Source organism: Pinus tabuliformis, chromosome 9 (assembly GCF_031772625.1).
Source record: "Pinus tabuliformis cultivar Carrire ecotype Pingquan chromosome 9, CPIR1, whole genome shotgun sequence".
Classification (NCBI taxonomy): Eukaryota; Viridiplantae; Streptophyta; class Pinopsida; order Pinales; family Pinaceae; genus Pinus; species Pinus tabuliformis.
In genome coordinates this window covers 1,618,363,202-1,618,386,773 of record NC_142307.1, presented here as the reverse complement: position 1 = coordinate 1,618,386,773, position 23,572 = coordinate 1,618,363,202, and the positions used below count along the sequence as shown (strand labels likewise).

The following is a 23,572-nucleotide window of genomic DNA, read 5'->3' as shown; positions in this document are numbered from 1 at the left end:
TTGTGATATTTTCACTAAGGATTCATCAAGGAAGAGAATATCATGTACGAGTTGAGAGTGGTTTATCACTTTTTTTCCTGTAACAATTTCCACTCTAGGGAGAATTTCCATTTCTCTTTCTTCTTCAATCCTTCTACCAGCCAATTTTTCCATTAATATGTACAAGAATGATTAAATAGGAAAACCTTCTTCTGGGAAGGTATGCAAACTAATATATAGGATTACATAACATCTTGTGATGCTTTCTAGAGAAGTGAGGGAGGGTTGATGAAGACAATAGGGAATTTCAACCTCAATCAATCCTAACATAGATCTAGACAAACATTCAATGGATTTTATCACAGGACTATCCAAAAGTGAGCAATAAATCAACACAATCAAGATTGATCATCCAAGTAGAGGAAGTTATAGTAATGTATTTAGATATACTTATTAGTCCATCTAAGAGTTTCTTGACTACAGATACTCGCTTTATAGTAAGCGTCCAACAAGAAAAATCAAATTTGACATACTACAAAGTAATAACATTCTTAAAAGTCTTGAACCATGAATTAACTATGAATTTGTGCTCACTAATCATCGAATTCCAATAGTATGGTATTATTTGTAGGTAACATAGTGCCTTCCTTAGAGAGCTTGTCCACTATTTTGTTCCATTCCCTAAAGATACATGAAAATTCTATTTGAAGAAATAATCCAACAATATAATGAATATGGTTTGCAAATGGCCTTAAGTTGATATTGTGTTGTTGGACGTTGCTAGATACATGGTTCCTGACAAGGCCAAAGTATCCATAAAATCTAAGAGTACCAAATCATAGAAGAAGTGATAATTTTAAAACTAGGAAGAGAGAAATAAAATCATTGAAATTATTAGTGCCCCTCCCTGCATTTACTTTGAGTAGAAATAATTGGTAATCAGATAAATATAAAACTTTTATTTATGTCAAAAATAGTTTGCCTAGATTCTTGCCCCCCTACTAGTTGGTCAAGAGGATGAAAAACTAATGGCCTTCAATACATGATATTAATAGGTCCAAAAATCCCACATACACCATATAATCCTATTTTTAAAAAAATTAGAAAAAGAAAAGACACCATAAGTCGATAAAACATAAATTAACATCTTGTCATTTCCTATCTGCATAAAGCAAACAAAGCTTAAAGGCCCTACACATTTTTAATCTCTTAAATAAATTAATATTATTGTTAAAATAATATTATAATAATGATAAAATATCAATAATATTTTTTCTATATCATATAATAATAATGCTAAAATCATAATGAATTTAATCATTATCATATTATGAGACATATGATAACAAGAAATCTACTATTCTAAGGTTGAGCCAGAGTCATCACTGATTTCTAGGGTAGTACAATAGTCTTCAAGTGAAGAGAGGAATCCACGAGCTCATTCTACTTCTATTAGGATACCTCAATGGTTCAATCAAATATTGATGGATTCTCATGAGCATGTTGAGAGTCCTAATAACACTTTTAGAGAGAACGATCCTTTAAAGAAGTTTCCAAACTATATGAGATCGATGAGAAGCATTCTATATTCCAATTGTTCTAGTTTTCAAGAGGCAATAAAACAATATGTGTGGCAGCATGCCAAGTGGAGGAGCACACCGCCATCATGAAAAATGATTTTTGGGACATAATACCAAGACCAAAAGGGAAGACAACTCTAAGTTCTTGGTGGCTCTACAAGATCGAGCATGCGGTAGATGGTATCATTGAGAAGTTCAAGGTGAGGTTTGTGGTGAGAGGGTTCTTCGAGAGAAAGAGAGTCAACTATGGGGAGAAATTTTCTCTGGTGGCTAAGTACACTTCTATTATAGTTGTTACATCCTTGGTTTCATTTATGGTATGGAAAATACATTAGTTGGGTGTGATGACAACTTTCCTTAATGGGATCATTGGGTAAGAAGTGTACGTAGAGCAACCTCAAGGCTTTGAGGTAAATGGGATGGATACCCATGTGTGTAGGCTAAATAATTCCTTCTATGTACTCGAGTGGGCATCAAAAGCATGGTATTCTAGGATTGATGCATATTTACAGATTATGGCTTCACCAAAAGTGAAACGGATTCTTAACTTATACTACATATTTGTTCATATTTAAATATTTACTTTAGTGTTGTATGTAGATGACCTTTTTATATAGGTGCAGAGAAGCTTATTACATGGTGCGAAACCAATGTGGTAGCTGAATTCAAGATGAATGATACTAGGATGATGCATTAGATCTTGGGGTTGGTGGTTTGGTAGATACTATGGGAGGTCATCCTTAGGTGGGATAACAATGCAATTAAAATTCTAAGTATGTTTTGGATGGAGGATTGAAAACCAATGGCCACACCCATTATCACTAATTTGAAGAAAATGAAAACTTTAGATTCGGAGTTGGTGGATCTGATGATGTGCACATAACTATTAAGTTCCTTGAATTATTTGGTCAATGCTAGGCCAATATATGTTTTGTACTAGACACCTTGAGTTAGTTTGTGGTGGAGGTAAGACAGGAGCATCATGTAGCAACAAAATATGTGCTTAGATATTTGAGGAGCACACCGGAGTATGGTATTGGATATCTTGGAGATGTTTAAGTGAAGTTGCATGGCTATTTCTCAGATTGGGTAGGCATTGTTGTAGAGAGGAAGAGCACCATAGGTTGTTTCTTTAACATGGGCTCAATTATGGTATTGTGGTTCAATAGGAAGCATACTTCATGAGATTTTCCACTATTTGGTTTTTCTCCCTAAAGATGACACCTTTCCTTAATGGGATCATTGGGGAAGAAGTGTCCGTAGAGAAATCTCAGGGATTTGAGATAAATCGCAGGGATTCCAATGCGTGTAGGCTTAATCACTCCTTATATGGACTCTAGTGGGCATTAAAAGCAAATTATTCTATGATTGATGCATGTTTACACATTATGGGCTTCACCAAAAGTGAAACAAACTCTTAACTTATATTACATATTTGTTCATACCTATCTATTTACCTTGGTGTTCTGTGTATATGAAATTATTTTAATAGGTGTAGAGTAGCCCAACATGGCAATTGAATTCAAGATGAATGATACTAGGATGATGCATTAGTTCTTAGTGTTGGTGGTTTGGTAGAGACCATGGTAGTTTTTCCTTATGTGGGATAAGTATGCAAAGAGGTTTTAGATGGAGTGTTGAAAACCAATGGCCACACCCATGATTAGTAATTTGAAGAAAATGACAAATTTAGCTTTAGAGTTAGTGGATCCCACGATGTACACATAACTAGTTCTTTCATTTATCTAGTCAACACTAGGTGAATAGATGTTTTGTACCGAACACATTGAGTTGAGTTAGTTCGTGGTGCAGCTAAGCCAACTACATAGGGTAAGCACATAATATGTGCGGACAACTACATAGGGTAACCACAAAATATGTGCTTAGATATTTGAGGAGCACACTAAAGTATAGTCTTAGATATCCTAAAGATGGTCAAGTGTAGTTGCATGGTTATTTCTCAGATTGGGTAGGCATAGAAAACCTTAAAGTGATGCTTTAACATGGGATTAATTATGGTATTGTGGTTAATAGGAAGTATACTTCAAGAACTTTTCCACTATTTGGTTTCTTTCCTTAAAGACATGTGAAAATTGTATTCTAACAAATAATCTAAATAATATAATGAATATGGTTTTCCAATGACCTTAAATTTATAATGTGTTGCCACATAGTGTTGTTGGAAGTTGCGAGATACATGGTAAGAGTGTCCAATCCTGGTAAAAGTCATAATTTTAAAGCTAAAAAAAGAGCCATAAAACTCTTCAAATTATTAATACCCCCGACTAAATTTTCTTTGAGTGGAACTTTTATTTATATCAAGCAATTACCCATATCAGTTACTTTTCTAACCTGGGGAAACCACCTTAAAAATAAAAGAATTGATAGTAGGTACAAAAATCGTTGGAACCTAGCCGACATACACCATTCGACCTTATTATAAATAGTTTTAGAAAAAAAAGTGCACTATAATTATGGAAAACATAAACCGTGCCCATATTGCAACATGATGTAAATATGTAACATAGACAATATCAATGATGCGATGTAAATATGTAACAATACCAATGATAGGTAACGGATATAACATCTTGTTAGATGGAGAGAGTATTTTGTTGGTAACCAATATAACTTTATTGCTCCAATTACACTCATCGAAACTTTTTCAATGTCTCCAAGAAAGGGGAGTACAATACATTTCTTTATTCAAAAACAACACTTGCAACAAAAATGCAACACTAACACATCCCCTCTGGTAATTGGCGATGTCTCATGCAACACTAACACACACCTTGGAATTGTTCTAATTATTATAACTTTGTCATCTCATCCTCCCCCTTCAGATACTAGGTCACTTTCTAACATTGGCACAGAATCTCCAGATAACACTATCCAGACTCCCGAGAGTCTGCTGAATTCTGAAGGTTAGCTTGGACTGGTTTTTTATCCTCTGAATCCTTTGTTCGATCCTGTTGTGATATCACCACAGTGTCCATACAGTCTATATGATCAACCGTGTATTCCTTTCGAATTATTCCCTCGAACATCTTCGGTAGTTCGTCGTTGTCTGTTTTCACCCATGGAATCAGAAGGTGACATCCCAGTCTCCTCTCCGGGTCACTCAGAGTTTTCCACTCCATGCACAGTCAAGGAGCAGGAATATCCCTTCCCTCCTCAAGGTTTCCGTTACATGGGAAGCATTCCGACTAGTGTTGATCCTGAGTTACCATGTAACTACGTGACTTTAGCTCAGTTGGTTTAAGGCATGCCTACTGTGTCATCATTGTATCACAACCCTATTTGGTCATCTGGTGCTATGCCTACCACAGGTCCATTCATTTAGAACCCAACCTCCCAACAGATGGTGATTTATGTAGTTACTTCAGTACGGGTGCAGCCCATCATTCCCAATCCTCTTGTTTCATCAATCCATGTAACCTATTCGGTTCAATCAATGATCTCAAGTCATGTCATGGTCAGTTCTTCGATTCCTCCAGTAATTGGATAGGCTATCCCACTGCTTGGGGGGCAGAGTCTGAATGTTTCTATGACGTCTGGCATAACCAATGTGAGTGGCTCACAACCTCACATGGTTGCGATGAACCAACCCTCTTCTGGTGCCATATCAAATCATGTTGGTCCTTCTGGATCAAGTAATGTCGAGTACCAACAACCCAATGTTGGTCTGTCTGGGTCAAGTCATGTCGAGTACCAACAGCCCAATGCTGGTCTGTCTGGATCAAGTCACATCCAGTACTAGCAACCCAATATGTCTCAAGGTCAGTACCAACTTCCTTATGTTCAATATTGTTCAAAAGCGATGGCTAATCCATAATACATCCCTCAGGTTGGACCTTATGTCCAGCTTGGTCCATCCATCACACCCAGTGGGTATGTCCAAATACAGTTCGAGAACTGTTCAAGTAACTTTGCAGCAGCAAGGACAACTCTTGCAGTAGCAAGGGCAACCTTTGTTGTAGCAAGGGCCATCCGTGCAGCAACAAGGCTAGATCATGCCGTAGCAAGGACAATTGCAAAAACCTTAGGGGCCACCCTCGCAATAGTTGCAGCAAACCATGAGTTCGAAAATGCAGTATGCACCGAAATCCTCCCAGCCTATGCCTTTGCAAGGTCAGCTTCTACAGCCACAGGGATAGCCTTTACAACCGCAAGGTCAACCCTTGCAGCCACAAGGTCAACCCGGGTAGCAGCAACCCTTATACTCATATCAATAGGGTCAACCCTTGCAAGGGAAAGGCCAGGGTCAAGTCCTGCAGTAGCAGACATAGAATCCTTATGTCCAAGGGAAATAAGCTCAACCTCCTTTTGTCTAAAGACAACAAGTCCAAAATCCTTATGTCCAAGTACAACAAGTGCATAATCCTTACATCCAAGGGAAACAAGTCCAAAACCTGTTCGTCCAGGGGCAGTAGGTCCAAAAGCCTTATGCTCATATACATTATGTGCAAAATCCATATGTCCAAGTTTAGTAGGCTCAACAACCTTTTAGCCAGTATGTTGCTTATCAAGAGCCTTTGGCTGGACAATTTCAAGGCTTTCAAGGTGAGAATCTTCCCTACGGGTAAGGTAACCTGTAGTGGGGACAAAATCAAATGCCTTATGGACAAAATCCTTACCAACAAGGATGGTCCCCACCAGTTGGGCCCCCTTATCGACGTCAAATGCCTTTCAATACTCAATTTCCATTGTTGTCTATGCTGGAATTACTACGCATTTCTAGACTCATGAATGACCTGATTCTTCATTCGCCATATTGGCCTCTAGTTCCGTCCAAGATTCCGAGCGATTGTCCGAAATTTGAAGGAAAAGTGAAAGAGGATCCTCAAGCCCACGTGATGACATATTACCTCTGGAGCTCCTCGAATTCCTATGTTGATGATTCTATTCGTCTTCGCCTTTTCCAACGAACTCTTACAGGGGTTGCAACCAAATGGTATATCAAGCTACCTCATAATACCTATCATGACTTTAACACTCTCGCCATGACCTTTCTGACACATTTCCAGCTGTCTGTTCTCTATGAAACTGGCACCCATCTGTTAACATCAGTCAAGCAAGACACTGCGACTCACATCTCTAATCACATCCATGAATGGAGACTCAGGCACCATATGATTAAGTTTGAAATTGCTGATAATTTGTTGATCGAGTGGTTCACCAAGTCATTTGTCAACAAAATTGTTGAGGACATTGCTATGGGTGTATGCATCACTGAGGAACAATCCATCACAAATGCCAATATCTAGACCTTGTCTATTCACAGTCTGGCACGTTATGTGATGTGTTATCTGATGCGTCCAAACCATCGTCTGATCTAATGACATCTAAGCCTCCGGCTACCCCTCTTGTTGATGGAGTAATTGGTTCAGTGACCCAGAACCTAGCAAAATATTCTTTCAAAAAAAAGTCAGTCTCCATCACTGCTCCTAACGATTTCTCTCACAATGCATCCGACCTTGGTAAAACCTCGGAGGTTCACGTTGTCCAGTCTGCTGCAACGATTAATCTTCTAAAGGTAAGAAGAAAGGAAAAGCAAGGGTAAAGCTGGATGCCCCAAAACAAGGTCCTCCCAAATCATCTATTGGTAATGTTTCCCAATGGAAACCCAAGTATCCATGCCTCATCTCTGAGGAGGATCACTATACTAAGGATTGTCTGAGATGGTATGAAGTTAGTCATTTTCTCAAAGGAACCCCAGTTGTCTTGAAAGAGCCCTTTCCGTCCCAACAGACTCAAATGGTAGACCATCCTCAATCATCTGCTTTCTTGGGTTCACAAGTGTTCATGATGAGTACCCCAATCAACGTGGCCACTGGGTCAAAATATTATCAAACTCCTACCCCGTCGGTGGGGAAAGAGAAAGAAGGTACCCCTTGTTCTTTCACCCTGTCCAGTTCTGGTCCTCTCCATATAGAGTGACCTAATCCTGATTCCACCATTTGAGCACCTTCTTGAGGTGTGCTTCAAAAGTCCTTGTACAATCCAAATTCTCGAGCGCTCAACATTATAACATTGTTCTATATTTGGCTCAAGCACCATCAACTATGTTTTATCTCAAGGTCCTTCAAAGTTGTCCTTCCCAGCAGAAATCGTTACTATCGGCTATTGGGGGTATTAATCTAGCTACCTCTAATCTCATTTGTTTTGACCTGGAAAACCATGTTCCACATTTACCTCATCAAATTTCCTTTCTCATTCAAGTAATCATAAATGAGAAAACAATTCATAGGACCATCATCGATGAAAGTGCTTCTACCTACATCATGTCTGTCACTTGTTGGAAGGAAATTGGTTCTCCTACTCTGAACTAGTCCCCTAACACTTTGGAAGCCTCTGACAGGCACGATTCACGACCATTTGATGTTTGTCTAAACCTTTCCATTACATTGGAGGGCAAGATGGTACATGTCAAAGTAGAGATCGTTGATGGTAATCTCAACTACAATCTTCTACTCGGACGGAGCTGGACCCATGACAAGCATGCTGTAGCCTCCTTCCTTTTCCACGTGATTCATTTCCCCATCAAGGGAGTATAGTCACAGTCGACCAACTATCCTTCTTTGCCTCTCCCTCCTTGGATGGCAATGTTCCATATATCAAGCACACCATTGCCCCTTATGTGAGTGTGGGTGCATGAACTTTCAAAGATCCTGCCTTGATGGGAATATTTCCACTCCCACCTCCTCATGTTGTCCCTGTCAACATGATTTCGATCAAGTCTGATCCTTGGGTCATTCCTTTGCTAGATCTTGTTGATACATGGGGCGAGGTTATGCCATTAATTCTCGCCAAAATTGATTATGTGGAAATTGTTTCGGCTTCACCTTCGGTATCCTTTGATCATCCTGTTTCGAGTTCATCTCTCGATGTGTCTTCTCATTCCCTGTGGCTTAGTTCTGGCTCGACGGTCATATCTATGTGTCTTGAGAGGTTCTCTTCTCTGCTGCCTATTGACATGCTAGTTTCTCCTAATTTTGTCAAGATCTTTCAACTGAGGGCACCTTTATCTCTTCATGGATTCAGGTTTTCCCCCCTCCCCGAGTTTTTCCCGATTCCCCATTACTGCAATGGGGTTTTCATCTTCTGATTCGTAACCCTCCCTCGCCCAAGAGGCATGGGGGCACATCCTTATATGAGTTCTACTCCATTATTTGGCCAAGTCGATGCTTACTTGTCATGTCAATGGTAAAAATCCAATTTTCATCTGTGTTGATTGATTCCCTGAGTCCGAGCATGGACTCTCTCAAAAAGTACTATGCTTAGGTCATCCTGCATGGTTACTTTTGTACAATAGTGTGTTATTCATTTTTGTACAGGGTGGTTTGGTGTGTTATTTTGCAATTAGCTTTCCTGCTTATTATGTTTTGCCTTCTTTGTAGATGTCGGTGTCTCCTCACATCGATTTCGCTGATGGTGCTTCCGTAGTAGCCAAAATCTATCATCCGTGTCATGGGCCATTTATGACCCCCATGATAAGTTGATTGATCTTCAAGGTATTTGTCTAGGTCGAACAATGAATAACATCGCTGAGTATAGCGTAGTTATCGAATTATTGTCAGAAGCTATCACGCTTGGCATCTGGTTATTGTTGTCAACCTTGATTCACAGCTTGTCATCTTTCAACTCAACGGGAAATATTTTGTCAGAAACCCTTAGATATTGAGAATGTATCTACGTATTCATCTACTAGAGAGAAATTTTGATTACATTACATATCATCATATTCGTAGACACATGAATAAATTAACATATGCATTAGTTAATTATATGTTGGATAGACATTTGTGAAACATGTAAAAACTAAAAAAAAAACATTTGTACCATAGTAAACAAGTAAGTACAACATATATATACATGTGTGTTGGTAATGCTTGTCATACATCAAAACCCCAAAAAATAATATGTGTGTTCAAAATACATCAGTGGCTCGCAGGCCTTATACATCTGTGGCTCGCATGCCTAAACAATGTGGAATTCTATACCTATGCACTAAACAACATGATGCTCATGATAGCATGTAACTGCTCGGACTACGTAAGTCAGCAGTTGGTGTATCCGATTTAACATCCCCACAGTATGCCTCTGGTATTGGCGTGGGACATCACCCATCCAGGCATACTCTGGGATCCCATGGGTCAAACCCTTGAGATTTCATGCAATCTCCTCCTCATTGTCGCTTCCATCTTGATAAGGAGAGACATAAAACTGCCAAGTGACGTGTTTGGAGATCGAGGACATCCCGGTAGGGCGTTTTGGTCCAACATCTGCATTCATAAAATCAAAATTTCATGAACACATATATCTCAAAAACAATAAAAAACATCAAAAAATTAAAAATTGTTTGTTTTTGCCTCCATCATCATAATCCTCCCCCCCTGGGAGAGGCATATCCGGATCTTCGTGGAAGTCGGTACCGCTGTAAGGCCAATCCTCCACTATGATCAACTATTTTCGTAGCGACGAGAAAAATGTGGGCTTATAGGACATATGTTGGCCCTCGGTATCCCTGGGAATCAACTCACTCCAATGGACCATCTATGGGTTTCGTGGCATTGGTGGTTCCACCTCAGTCAGCTAGTATTGGAACAGTGGAACCCTCTCGAGGAAGAAGATCATTAGCATAGAGCCGAAGCAAAACTAATTCAAGTTTCTTGCCTTAGCTTTTGATAGCTGTCACTTCATGTTGACTTTCATAGCTTCTGCCCAGTTAAATATAATTGGCATCGTGCAGTTGATAGCATACTGAAACTTCGACTTGTTGGCCTCATGTAGTGCTTAGGACCCAACCACTCTGTTGATGGTCAACAGTAACACTCTCAATACAAGATCTCGAATAGTCATAATCTCGATCTTGCCATGTTTTTATTTGAGAGCTTCTGGGAAATGTTTGGCAAGTAGCATGGTCACACTTGCCCCAATTGGCCTTGACCCATATAGATTGACCAGTTCCCCTCTCCGGGACAATCTTGTGATGAAATAAATGTTTGAAGTTTCCAATAACATCTCTTGATCAACAATGATGAAAATTTCCTGATTCACGTCCCAGAGATTGATCAGGTACCCTAGCAACTCGGGTTGAGCCCATAGACCTGGTGTAAGAAATAATTTGAAGAGCCCACAGTTCCTTAAAGCATCTAAGCAATTTGGGTCATTTATTGCTTGAGTGTCAATATCCTCATGCTCGTGTTCCATCCAATCCACCATTTTTCACAATTTTTTCCTTGCAAAAACCATATAATCAAGTCAATGAACATCTTTGGCCCGAAAAAATTGGATTCAAATAGTTGAATTGAGCAAAAACATGAAAATTCTTTTTTCATGGCGTCAGTACAATTGTTTTAAAAATAGTGGCATCGACAACGCGGTTGGCAGTGTTAACAACCCCCAATTGGCATGATTTTGTGCTTGGAAATCATGTCGACCAAGGGTGAAAAAGTTTTGCCAAAACCTTCTCATGAAATCCAAAAAGTGGATAAAAATAGGTGAAATAAGTATGAAAATGGAGCACAAGGTCTTGGCTCTTACCTGCAACTGACGGCTTGGTGAATGACCTCCCGGATCTCCCGCAATCTGCTCTGGAAAAATTAGGGCACAAGCGGCTAAAAAGATCTTCACATGAAGGTAAAATGGTAAATGGTAAAAAATAATTACTTTTGCCTCATTTTATTCATTTTTTCATGAAATATTAGGGTTTTTGAGTATTCTTTTTTACCTATTTTGCCTTAGAACTGGATAATGCATTTACCTTTTTTATGCAACGATAGGTGACAGATTGTCAATTATGGTATTGGAGTCACGTTTCATATCTTTTCTTGACTCGTAAAACTCAAATGAAAATATTGCTGAGTATTTTTCCCTTTTTGACTTGTAAAAGAGAATAAAATGGGGGGTCTGCTTTCAATATCTTTTCCGACTCTTTAAACACCAAAAGATTATCGAGCTCTTGTCATTTTGAACTCGTTAAAAGCTGCAAAACGTCATTCACCTTGTATACGTTTACCCCTTTTTCAGGCTGAGATGCACTATTTACGAAAAGGGTACTCCTTGACTGAAATGGTCAAGCGGTTCTCTCAAGTATCATTTTCTACCTTTTCAGGCTCGAGAGACACAAATGTATGAAAATAAACCATATGGAGTTTTATTTTCTGTGTCTTTTTCAAACTCTCTAAACATGAAAAATATACCGAGTTACCCTTTTGTTGGACTCGTTAAAACATTAAACGATATTGGATTAGTTGCCATGACGAACGTGAGGTTCTCCTTCCTAGGGCTCATTAAACTTACTAGGTTGGATTCGTATGAAGGATGAACTTACAGGTGCAAGCAAATGTTATCCCCTTCAAGCTTGCGATAAAAAATAATAGGGGTGCCTGCTAGAAATGGTGGGGGGAAATTGGAAATCTTATCATTCGTGTCAGCAGCTCACTCTTGAACATGACACATTTTGCTTCGTGTTGGGTTGGGATATCCTCCTTTTCATCATTGAACTTCTTTGGTTGGGTTGTTTTATTTTTTCCTTCCATTAGATCTCTGCCATGTCATCATGACCACCGATCCTATGGATCCAAAAACTGCCAAACTCTGGAGTCGTGTCACCGATATGTTCAAGAGTTAGCCCTTCTACAGTTACACTTACTCCTAATTCTCTATATCATATGAAATCATTTGCATCCATTTGTCTTGTGTCGATGATGCGGGATACATCATGGCCCTCCTTCGACATGGTTGCTTCTTGTCGACTTCAACTCATTATCTAGGAAGCTGGTCGAGAGACTTCCTTCCAACACCTTAGAGCCTACATGCCCTAATGACAAGTTCTTCGCACTCGACGCAAGTTCCATCATTTGCTTTCGATTGGGTGATTTCACAGGTGTTCGACATTAGTTCCTTTATTAACATTCTGTGGACTGTGCTGCTAGTACCTTAAGAGCCATTGTCATTATTGGTGGTTTCTCTCGCACTTGTTAACAGTTCACATCATTGGCCGGTAATTAAGTGACTTCCTAGCATGTTCAACTTCAACACATTCATTCACGTGTTAGGATTTGTACTTTGATCAGGTTGTTTGGAGCGCAAGACCTTGGGCTAAGATTACACAAGTCCAGGTTAGGAGGCAATGTGACATGGTCATGTTGATATACATTTCTCTTTCAGATGGATGGCTAAGACCATACCATGAGTTGTTATATGTGATCCTTCTCATTATTGGATGTTTGTGACCATACCTTAGTTTTGTTATGATCCTTTCTATTGGACGGTTGTGCCCATGCCTTGGACCCATTCACATGATCATTCTCTGGATGGCTGCATCCATACCATGATTCATGTATCATTATTCAGAGTTTTTAGTGATGTATATGTATCTATGGTTGCTTGCAAATTTTCTGATGACGGAATCCGGTTCCCCGCGTCCATTTGTAAAGCATTTCACCCCTCACTCTAGTTCGGCCTTCACGCTTTATGGGGCATCTGTTACACAACATTTTGTCACTATCCCTATACTCCCTGTCTACGATCCTGGAGGACCTCTACAGTGTACCCAACATGCTTTCCCATCATGAATAAACTCCCAATATGTCCCTCTTCATGAGTAGAATAATTCCCCTTTGCACCATTTCCCAAGAATATTTCTTCTATCCCAGTTTACAAGACCGGGGCTATTGACCAGTTTTCTCCTTGTGCCAATTTACAGAGGTTAAAACTAGCCCTCGCGCCAATCAGAGCGACTGAGCCCTTTTCCAGTCGCATCGATCCTCTTTTGGAAGGTTTTTTAAATAAGGAGTTGAAGCTTCCATGTCTAGAAGCTTCGTAACGGAAGTCTGGTAGATGGTTCGGCTGGATAGAGCTGAGGAAATAAGTTTGGGATCCTTTACCCTATTAGGATGGAACAAACTTAAGAGATAAGACCTTCTCCCCTGATGAGAGGAACCATCTCCCACCCATCCAAGCTATATAAACCTCTGTTTTTCCCAAGCAAAAGATAGTTGGAGTTTTGGAGCAAGTTTGAATAACCAACAAGTCATTTATAGCTTATAACTTTCTAGTGTATGTTTGAGGGAGAATAGTGTGATTTTTGGTTTGGTTTGAGACTAGAGCGAAAGAGGCCTTAAAAATTCCATTGTTGGGGCTATCCATCAAGTGCTAGCAAAAGTGTGGGAACCAAGATACATTGGAGGAGACCACCAACGTCAAGGAACCAGTTGTAATCTCTTTCTAATTTATATAAATGAAACTATTGATTGATTTACTATATGAAGTGTCATTTTACATCTTTATGGCTTAATGTTCCTTAACCTATTAAGTAGGCCAAATACAATATTGTATGCTATCATGTGTGCTGTTGTTGTTGTTTTCTTGTTTCAGGCATTCGAAGGAATGAAATGGAGGATAGCTGGAGTGAGGAAGCCGAATCATCACTAAGTGGAATAATGTTTTAAGAGGTAGACCCTCTTAATTGATTCTAGCTTAAGGATATTTTCCATAGATTGTTTTTTTGTGGCTAGACCTGCTCTCTTATGCTAGAGGAATTTTTTGTGTCCGCATTGAGAATTTACCTGCACCATAGAAAAGTATAGTCCATCTACTTTCTGTTTAAATTTTCTTTATCTATTACTGATGATGATCCCAGAACTGTCAAGGAGGCAATAGATTTAGAGGATGGTAAGCTCTAGAAAGAGGCCATGGTTGATGAAATGGCATCTTAGAACAAAAATGAGGCTTCGGATCTGGTGGAGTTGTCGGCTGGAAGGAAACCCTCTAGAAGAAAATGGGGGTTTAAGAAGAAGATGAATGCAGAAGGAAAGGTGGAGAAATATAAAGCTCGGTTGGTAACAAAAGGTTATTCCTAGGTGTCAGGAATTGATTTCGGTGATATTTTTTCTCTTGTTGCTAAGGTAGCTTCTATTAAATTACTTTTATCTGTTGTAGCTGCTTTTGATTTTGAGGTAGAACAGATGGATGTGAAAACAACAGTTCTTCACAAGGATCTGGAAGAAGAGATATACATGAAGTAACCTGAAGGCTTTGTGATGAAGGGAACGAAAGAACTGGTATGCAGGTTAAAAAAATTATTTGTATGGATTAAAATAGTCACCAAGGATGTGGTATCAAAAATTTAAAACATTTATATGGGGGCTTGGCTTCACTAGAAGCAAAGAAGATCAATACGTGTATTTTACCAGGTGATGAGTACAAGAAAGCCAAATGGCTGCAATAATCAACACCTCCAAAAAATTGTGTTGTTGCTCCAAAATTTTACTGCTTCCTGACTTCACCCCATGATTTTCCCACTCTAGATTGCCCAGAAAACTATAGGAATATGGGATTGTTATCCTTACCCAACTACCAGAAAAACACAGAAATAGATTCCCTTGGTTCCCACCTTCAAAAATTGACCCTTCATAGTGTGGCCCTCCTCCAAATATGAATTTTGTTGCTGTGAATAATCTTGTCAATATCTGCACTCCCAACTTTAGCAGTCCTCCTCAAATGGCCCTCCAAACGATCTCCCATCTCCACAACTCCAAAATCCCTGAGATAATGTTTCCCCAACAAATCTCAGTCCAATCAATGCATAGTGGTGGCTCCTGAGTTGTGTGTTATGCTCCAGAAATGTGTATGAGATGCAACTGATTCTTCTTCCAATCTGAGTGGTGAAGGAAATCCTTCCTTAGGTGGCACTCGAAGTCCAGTGAAAAAAATTGAGCTTCTCTCCCTGGGAAGCTCTTGTGCTAAACAACACAATGTTTGCTCAGCTGAACAGTTAATGTAATTTTGATTTTCAAATAGACAAAAGACGATTCTTGCCCCCTACCAGTTGGTCAAGAGGATGAAGAACCAATGGCCTTCAATCCATGATATTAATAGGTCCAAAAATTCCACATACACCATATAAACCTATTTTAAAAAAATTGGAAAAAGAAAAGACACCATCAGTCGATAAAACATAAATCAACATCTTGTCATTTCCTATCTGCATAAAGAAAACAAAGCTTAAAGGCCCTACACATTTTTTATCTCTTAAATAAATTAATATTATTGTTAGAATAATATTATAATAATGATAAAATATCAATAATATTTTTGTTATATCGTATAATAATAATGTTAAAATGATAATGAATTTAATCATTATCATATTATGAGACATAGGATAACAAGAAATCTACTATTCAAAGGCTAAGCGAGGGTCATCATTGGTTTATAGGGTAGTACAATAGTATTCAAGTGAAGAGAGGAATCCACGATCTCATTCTACTTCTATTAGGATACCTCAATGGTTCAATCAAACATTGATGGATTCTGATGAGCATGTTGAGAGTCCTAATAGCACTTTTAGAGAGAACAATCCTTTAAGGAAGTTTCCAAACTATATGACATTGATGAGAAGCATTCTATATTACAATTGTTCTAGTTTTCGAGAGGCAATAGAACAATCTGTATGGCAACATTCCATGTGGAGGAGCACCCCTCCATCATGAAGAATGATTTTTGGGACATAATACCAAGACCAAAATGGAAGACAACTCTATGTTTTTGGTGGCTCTACAAGATCGAGCATGTTGTAGATGGCAGCATTGAGAAGTTCAAGGTGAGGTTTGTGGTGAGAGGGTTCTTCGAGAGAAAGGGAGTCAACTATGGGGAGAAATTTTCTCTAGTCGCCAAGTACACTTCCGTTAGAGTTGTTGCATCCTTGATTTCATTTATGGTATGGAAAATAGATTAGTTGGATATGATTACAACTTTCCCTAGTGGGATCATTGGGTAAGAAGTGTACATAGAGGAAGCTCAAGGCTTTGAGGTAAATGGGATGGATTCCCCTTTGTGTAGGCTAAAGAATTCCTTATATGGACTCAAGTGGGGATCAAAAGCATGGTATTCTAGGATTGATGCATATTTATAGAATATGGCTTCAGCAAATGTGAAACAAATTCTTAACTTATACTAAATATTTGTTCATATTGAAATATTTACTTTAGTGTTGTATGCAGATGACTTTTTTTTATAGGTGCAGAGAAGCTTATTGCATGGTGCGAAAGCAATGTGGTAGCTTAATTCGAGATGAATGATACTAGGATGATGCATTAGTTCTTGGGTTGGTGGTTTGGTAGAGACTATGGGAGGTCTTCCTTAGGTGGGATAACGATGCAGTTAAAATTCTAAATATGTTTTAGATGGAGGATTGAAAACCAATGGCCACACCCATGATCACTAATTTCAAGAAAATGAAAACTTTAGATTCGGAGTTGGTGGATCCCATGATGTGCACATAACTATTAAGTTCCTTGATTTATTTGGTCAACGCTAGGCCAACATATTTTTTGGACTGGACACCTTGAGTTAGTTTGCGGTGGAGGTAAGACAGGAGCATCATGTAGCAACAAAATATGTGCTTAGATATTTGAGGAGCTCACTAGAGTATGGTCTTAAATATCTTGGAGATGTTTAAGTGAAGTTTCATGCTTATTTCTCAGATTGGGTAGGCATTGTTGTAGAGAGGAAGAGCACCTTAGGGTTCTGATTTAACATGGGATAAATTAAGGTATTGTGGTTCAATAGGAAGCAAACTTCATGAGATTTTCCACTATTTGGTTTTTCTCCCTAAGCATGAAACCTTTCCTTAATGGGATCATTGGGGAAGAAGTGTCCATAGAGATATCTCAAGGATTTGAGTTAAATGGGAGGGATTCCAATGCATGTAGGCTTAATCACTCCTTATATGGACTCTAGTGGCATTAAAAACATATTATTCTATGATTGATGCATGTTTACACATTATGGGCTTCACAAAAAATGAAACAAACTCTTAACTTATATTACATATTTGTTCATACCTATCTATTTACCTTGGTGTTGTGTGTATATGAATTTTTTTTAATAGGTGTAGAGTAGCCCAACATGGCAATTGAATTCAAGATGAATGATACTAGGATGATGCATTAGTTCTTAGGGTTGGTGGTTTGGTAGAGACGATGGGAGTTTTTCCTTAGGTGGGATAAGTATGCGAAGAGGTTTTAGATGGAGGGTTGAAAACCAATGGCCACACGAATAAGGAGGGTGTTCATTTTGATGAGCTCCACCATCCAGTCAATGGTGTGGATCTTGGCTGTCAAGGTTGAAGTCACTAATCTCTGCATGGCGATACAAATCCTCATCGCTCATACCAATATAGTGAAGCTGCATTTATAAATTAGTTGACCAAATTATATTAGTCTGTAATGAGATTGATCTTAGTGCTGAAATATTCTCTAACATGAGGGTCCAGATGTGAATTTCAATGGAAAAATTTCATAATCAATGGTCATAGTCAAGTAACATCCATAGTATTCTATAAGTTAGATTGGATTATTAGGAGTTTTTGCAATAAAATATAATTACCTTCAAAATGTTGCAAACGGAATTATGTTCTCGAATTATGTTATAGACATTTTTGTGCCTTACAGCATTGAGCATGAAATGTCCATAATCCAAGGGATCCAAAGTCCCTAAAAGAGTTGTTCCTGCCCCTAAAGGAACAAGGTCAACCAATGATAGCTTCTCCCAGAAGTTCTCCACCAAAAACAACTCAAAAACAGTCAATTCAGGATCAATTCAGAAGCTCTTCTAGCTACCTGCGTTGTAGTGCACCCCAGTACACTAGCTGGGTGCATTACAACGCACCTAAAAGCACTACCAGGGTGCGCTGAACGGGAAATGACAAATGGAAAACTCATTCAACAAGGTGGAAAGACCCTGGAAGCTTCCAGAATCTTCCCCAATGACACTTGCCTCAATGAATTCGACTAGTGATGAGTAAGAGGCTCTCAACCTCCAAGTGGAAGCAAGAACTGACAGAGAGAAGCCACAAGTCAAAACATAAGTTGAATCATCCTCTCTGCTTACATCTATATATGGATCTCTCACCCAGAGGTTCAGGAGGCTGGAATTTTGTACTTTGCAGAGAATTGCTGTTGGTTTGAGATTGAGATTAGTACATTGGGTGATTTATGCTTTATTGGAGGAGAGGAAGGGATTCCTTTGCTGGGAGGTAGATGCTATATCGGAACTCACTTGGTTGTATCTCCTCTTGGACTTTCTTATTCTATCAATAAACTATTTGAGTTTCTCCTACATGCTGTGTACCAATGATGTTTTGTTATGCTTACATGTTTAGCTTAATCTGATCTTGAGCTTTTTATGAATGTATATCTATATCTTCGTGTAGTTTCTCTCTCTTGTGATCTTGCAAGAATTCGGTGAAGCTGGGCCGGTGAAGGAGCAAGGAGCTGAGAGCCACTGAAGAGAGGAGTGATTGGATTAACAAACTAGCGGAAGACACAGGTTAGTTACATCCTTCCTCCTCATTTACATTTCATAAAGAAGAAATACTCAATTAGTTTTCCTTGTTTGTTGCTAAGGCACTATCACACCTTAGAGTGGGATAGGGGCATTCCGAATGGATACTTTTCCCAACAAAAAATTGGCGACTCCACTGGGGACCGTATCTAGTTAGTCTATTTGTGTTTCTATTGTTGTTCTTCTCATAAACTTAGGAGTGCTGAATCGAACTCCATTTGCCATTTACAAATGCAAAGTAGAGATCTGTCACTCTAGTCCACTCACTGGGCCTGTTTGTGATATGAACAAGCTGATCCACAAATGCTCTAACTGCCCTTTGTGATAGCTCTTAGTCCTCGTTTAAATCATCCTCCTAATTGTACCTAATTGATAGCTTTTATCCGGCCAAAAACTGTAGATTAAACTGCAAACCGTGACCCAGAACCCAGAGACAATTCTCGTTTCTGCTTCAACGCAGGCTCTGTGAAGAGGTTCTGCATTTCAACGCAGGTCCCGAGAGGGCTACCTGCGCTGAAGTTCAATTTCTCTGTGTTGGGGGTGCGCTGATCAGCCTTTGCCTTGTGCAGCTGTGGTTCCCTGCTTCCTTTTGCTCAGTTTTATCTCTGTTTTTGCAGCCTGTTATCAGTGTGTGTACCTATCTGAAAACCCCTTTTCTTTGCCTCAATTCCGCCTCAGTTGTATAAAGAAACTATATTTGTTCTTTGTGTATTTGTTACATCATTTGCAGTTTCCCATTACAAAAGTAAACTAGTCATACTGTCGCCCTTAGATCTAGACCTGTCGTAAGTGTCGTTTTGATCTTAGGAGTGAGTTTGTTTGCTGTTCACAGTTGATTACGCTTTTACTTTTGTCTTTTGGTTTGAATTTGTGAATTTCTAGTGTCGAAACAAGTATTTACTTCAAAATCATAAAGTGTCATAATCGTCTTTTTGATTTCAAAAAGAAACTTGTTTGTGTTTTCACTTGAAATCAAATTCAAATTTGTACAACAACTTTCTTTTTAGGCATCAATATTAAGAAAGCGAAAACAAATACATGCATTTGTGCATTTTCATTTTGACAGTTTGTATGTTGATTTAGGAAAAGTGCATTTACAGTGTGCTCTTTGCTCTTTGAGAAAAGATGGTGTCTTTCTTTTCCCCTTGTAGCTAGGATTTTCATTGTTGAAAAGAGATAAATGCTTGCTTATCATCTTTAGACTGCATTTAGGAATTGTATCATACATCTCATGGTGATCCAAAAAGGCAAACTTCTAAGAAAGATCAACCTAAAATAAATTGAATGAACTTAACAACGCTTTGTAACTTAACGCACAACATAGAGGTCTAGGCTAGAGACGTGTTCCGGCATCGTAAAACCTGGTGACTGTCGATCTCGCTGATGGTTGGGTGATTCCTCCTGAGAGACGATAATCACCAGTACGGATTGTGCTCCCACGTACCGTCGAGTATATATTGGGAGACCCCTATAGGCATAAAACCTTTATCCATAGGAAGCCGTGTCGGCCGCCCTACTGATCGCAATGCACTGAACACAGCATTCGGGAAGATTGATCGCCCGTACCTTAAAAAGTATTCTGCGGTTTTGCGAAAAGTTTGGCACACCCTCTACCTAGAACTCCAGAGCAGTTCCTTTTGGCATTTTTCAGACTCTATAACGGAAAAAGTCCATCCGAGCATTTGTCACTTCGGGCTCGTTAAAACATCGAAGGAGACTAGAGTCATCTTTTGCTTTTTCTCGACTCTTTAAAATTGAAAAAGCAAGTTGTGTCCAAAGCGTCTAAAATTCATTTAATTCGGAAACACATTTCCCTTTTTTTATTTTGGTTGATCGAGTAATCCGCAATCGTGGAAGAAAGTCAATTGAAACCCCATCGTTCGCGGAGGCTTACGAGTCAACCGTATTTGTCTTCGGAATCGAAAACAGTACGGACAAGGCGAACTCGTTTAACCGGTTCGAAATCTCCTATTAAAGTTAGAACAAGTGTTCCAACAACATCCGAGATTCCGGTTACTCCAAACATTTATAGAAACCCTGCCTCTACAGAAGAAGTTCAACAACCACAGAGGGACAGTGATACTGATCCCAGTCTGAGAGCAAACACTTGTGTTATGAACCAGTTCCATCTGCAACCGGTTCGGAGAGTCTTGCTCCTCAAACATCTGTCGCTGTCGATTCAACCCCTTCTTCGGCACCAAAAATATTTTACGGACCTGACGGTCTTCCCCTTCCACCTGGTTTGATTGCGATAGAGGAAATTTTAGAAGATCCACAAGCAAGTACTCCAACACACTTTGGAGTCGGGGTCACTCTATTTCCTTCTTCGTCAGAAGTTGGTCTACCACTAGCAGAAGTTCCTGTAGAATCACTAGGCAATATTTTGGATAGACTCCAAATGTTTGAACAACCGTCGAAATCCAGGACTATGTCATCCAACACAGCAGTGGCACAGCCTCCTACTACTACTCCAACGATGTTCAATGGTATGCCATCTGTCCCGGCAAGTTATCAACAACAAGCCGGAGTCCCATCAGGGACTGCTTCGACGACATGGTTAGTTCCTATTTCTTCATCCGGATTATCATCTGGTATTTCTTATGTTGAAACTCAACAAATTGATCCAATGTGTCTCCAAAGGCCAATCTACCCTTTAAGTACTGGATTGCCACCATATGGAGGGCAGTATGCCTTTTCATTGTTCCCTCCCGGAGAACAACCATATGGGAGTTTACAACAAAGTTTAGGTCAAACTGGAATTACATCCAGCGGTTGGGTACCAATACTGCCTCAGCAACCAAGGGTTTCATATTCAATGCAACCAGTCCACCCTGTGTCGAATATTCCCACTATACCTGGTATGGTGATTGCGTCGCAAGTACAAGCGCTACCTATTGTATGTCAACCCCAAGTTTCTCAGGTTGCAATACAACAACCTCTTGTCTCGACAACTCAATCACAACCTCAGGTTAGTGCCTCCTTATCTGGAGCGACTCAGGCTCAAACAAGTACTATGACTCCTCATCTTGGTCAGTCATCCAGTATTGGACAATAGCAAATGGTCCAACAACTAGGGCTGGTTCAATCTCAACAACCGCAATTCCAGCAATCATATCAAGGACCTGAGCAACAAGTCTTTGTAAGTAATGGGCAACTGCATTTCCAAAGCGGTTATCAACAACCATACTATAATGGTTATGCCCATCAACCTTGTCAAAGTTGCCATCATCAAATACATTATGCTGGTATGCAAAGACCCACTGCTCAGGCGATTCCATCTTATCGTAGGTATGCTTCGCCTAACCTAAATCAAAAGTTGCCCTTTGTAGCAACTCTAGAATTACCAGATCTAAACTGGCTGACGAATGATCCAATTGCTTATGCCCCTTGGTGGCCAGCGATTCTGCATAAACTTCCGTCAGATATTCCTAAATTTAATGGAAATCCGGGTGAAGATCCGTCGAATCATGTGATGACATTTCATCTGTGGTGTTCATCAAACACCCTGAATGATGATTCGATAAGACTTCGCCTTTTTCAGAGCACGTTAACTGGTCCGGCGGCAAAATGGTACATCGAATTGCCTAGAGCTTCATTCGACAACTTCAGTACCTTAGCCACGACTTTCTTAACCCATTTTCAATTACCGATAAGGTATGAAACGGGAACGGAACTCCTAACCAACTTCAAACAGATAACGACCACTCACATATCTGATCATATACATGAGTGGCGACGTCGTCGTAGGATGGTAAAAACGTACGTTCCCAATCAACTATTAGTTGAATGGTTTATCAAGTCCTTACTTCCTACAATCATTGAAGATGTGGCAAAGGGGGGAGTCGTAACGGAAGAGCAAGTCATCGCTCATGCGCAATATCTGGACTTGGTCTATACTCAGTCTGGCACGCTCTACGACAAAATACCTGACGCCCCTAGACCGGAATTCTCAATTCCTCCTCCTCCTAAATCAAACAATGACTCTCACGCCGGCGATGGCGTGATTGACACGACAAACGTGAAATCGAAAGCTACGTCCAAGAAAGCCCGTAAGATTTCAGATCAAAATGCAAAAGATGAACTTCTCACCTCGGAAGTAAATGCCGACAAGGGCAAACAACAGAAACAACCAGGGGGCAAGAAGAGAAAGAAAGGGAGGAAAAAGAAGCACGATAAAGCTTCTACAAACCCTTCTGGGAAAAGGAAACCCCCTGCGGGGTGTCATATATGCGATGAGGATCATCGGACGAGAGATTGTCCACATAACGCTGAAGTTAAGAAACTCTTTAAGAGTTCAAAAACCTCAGCAGTATTAACTGATCCGTTTCTAAACCCGGGAACCAAACTGGTTGCTAATCAAAATGCTTCTCGATCCCAAGTTCTTATGTTGTCTATCTCAGAGCAGCAAAATGATGCTTTGACAAGGAATAAAGATTACAGGAATCCATAGCTGTCGAATAACAAGGCTAATCAACAACCTGGTAGTTCGACAACAACTTTGACTGAAGTTGTACCACCCATCATTCCTGAACCAATGATAAAGTCGCCAAAGGGAGTAGTACACAAATCGACATTTAATCCTAGTGCAAAAGTAGCACAGAATTATAATATAGTAGAGGACTTGGCCCAATAGCCATCCGCTATGTCGACACTTGAGG

At 39.6% G+C, this 23,572-nt stretch overlaps 1 protein-coding gene across 1 annotated transcript in view; it reads right to left on the bottom strand.

Moving 5' to 3' along the window:
• LOC149154997 (alpha-dioxygenase PIOX-like) overlaps positions 1-23,572 on the bottom strand; it is a 129,684-nt gene that overhangs the window by 92,461 nt on the left and 13,651 nt on the right. The gene's annotated exons all lie outside the window — the stretch shown is intronic.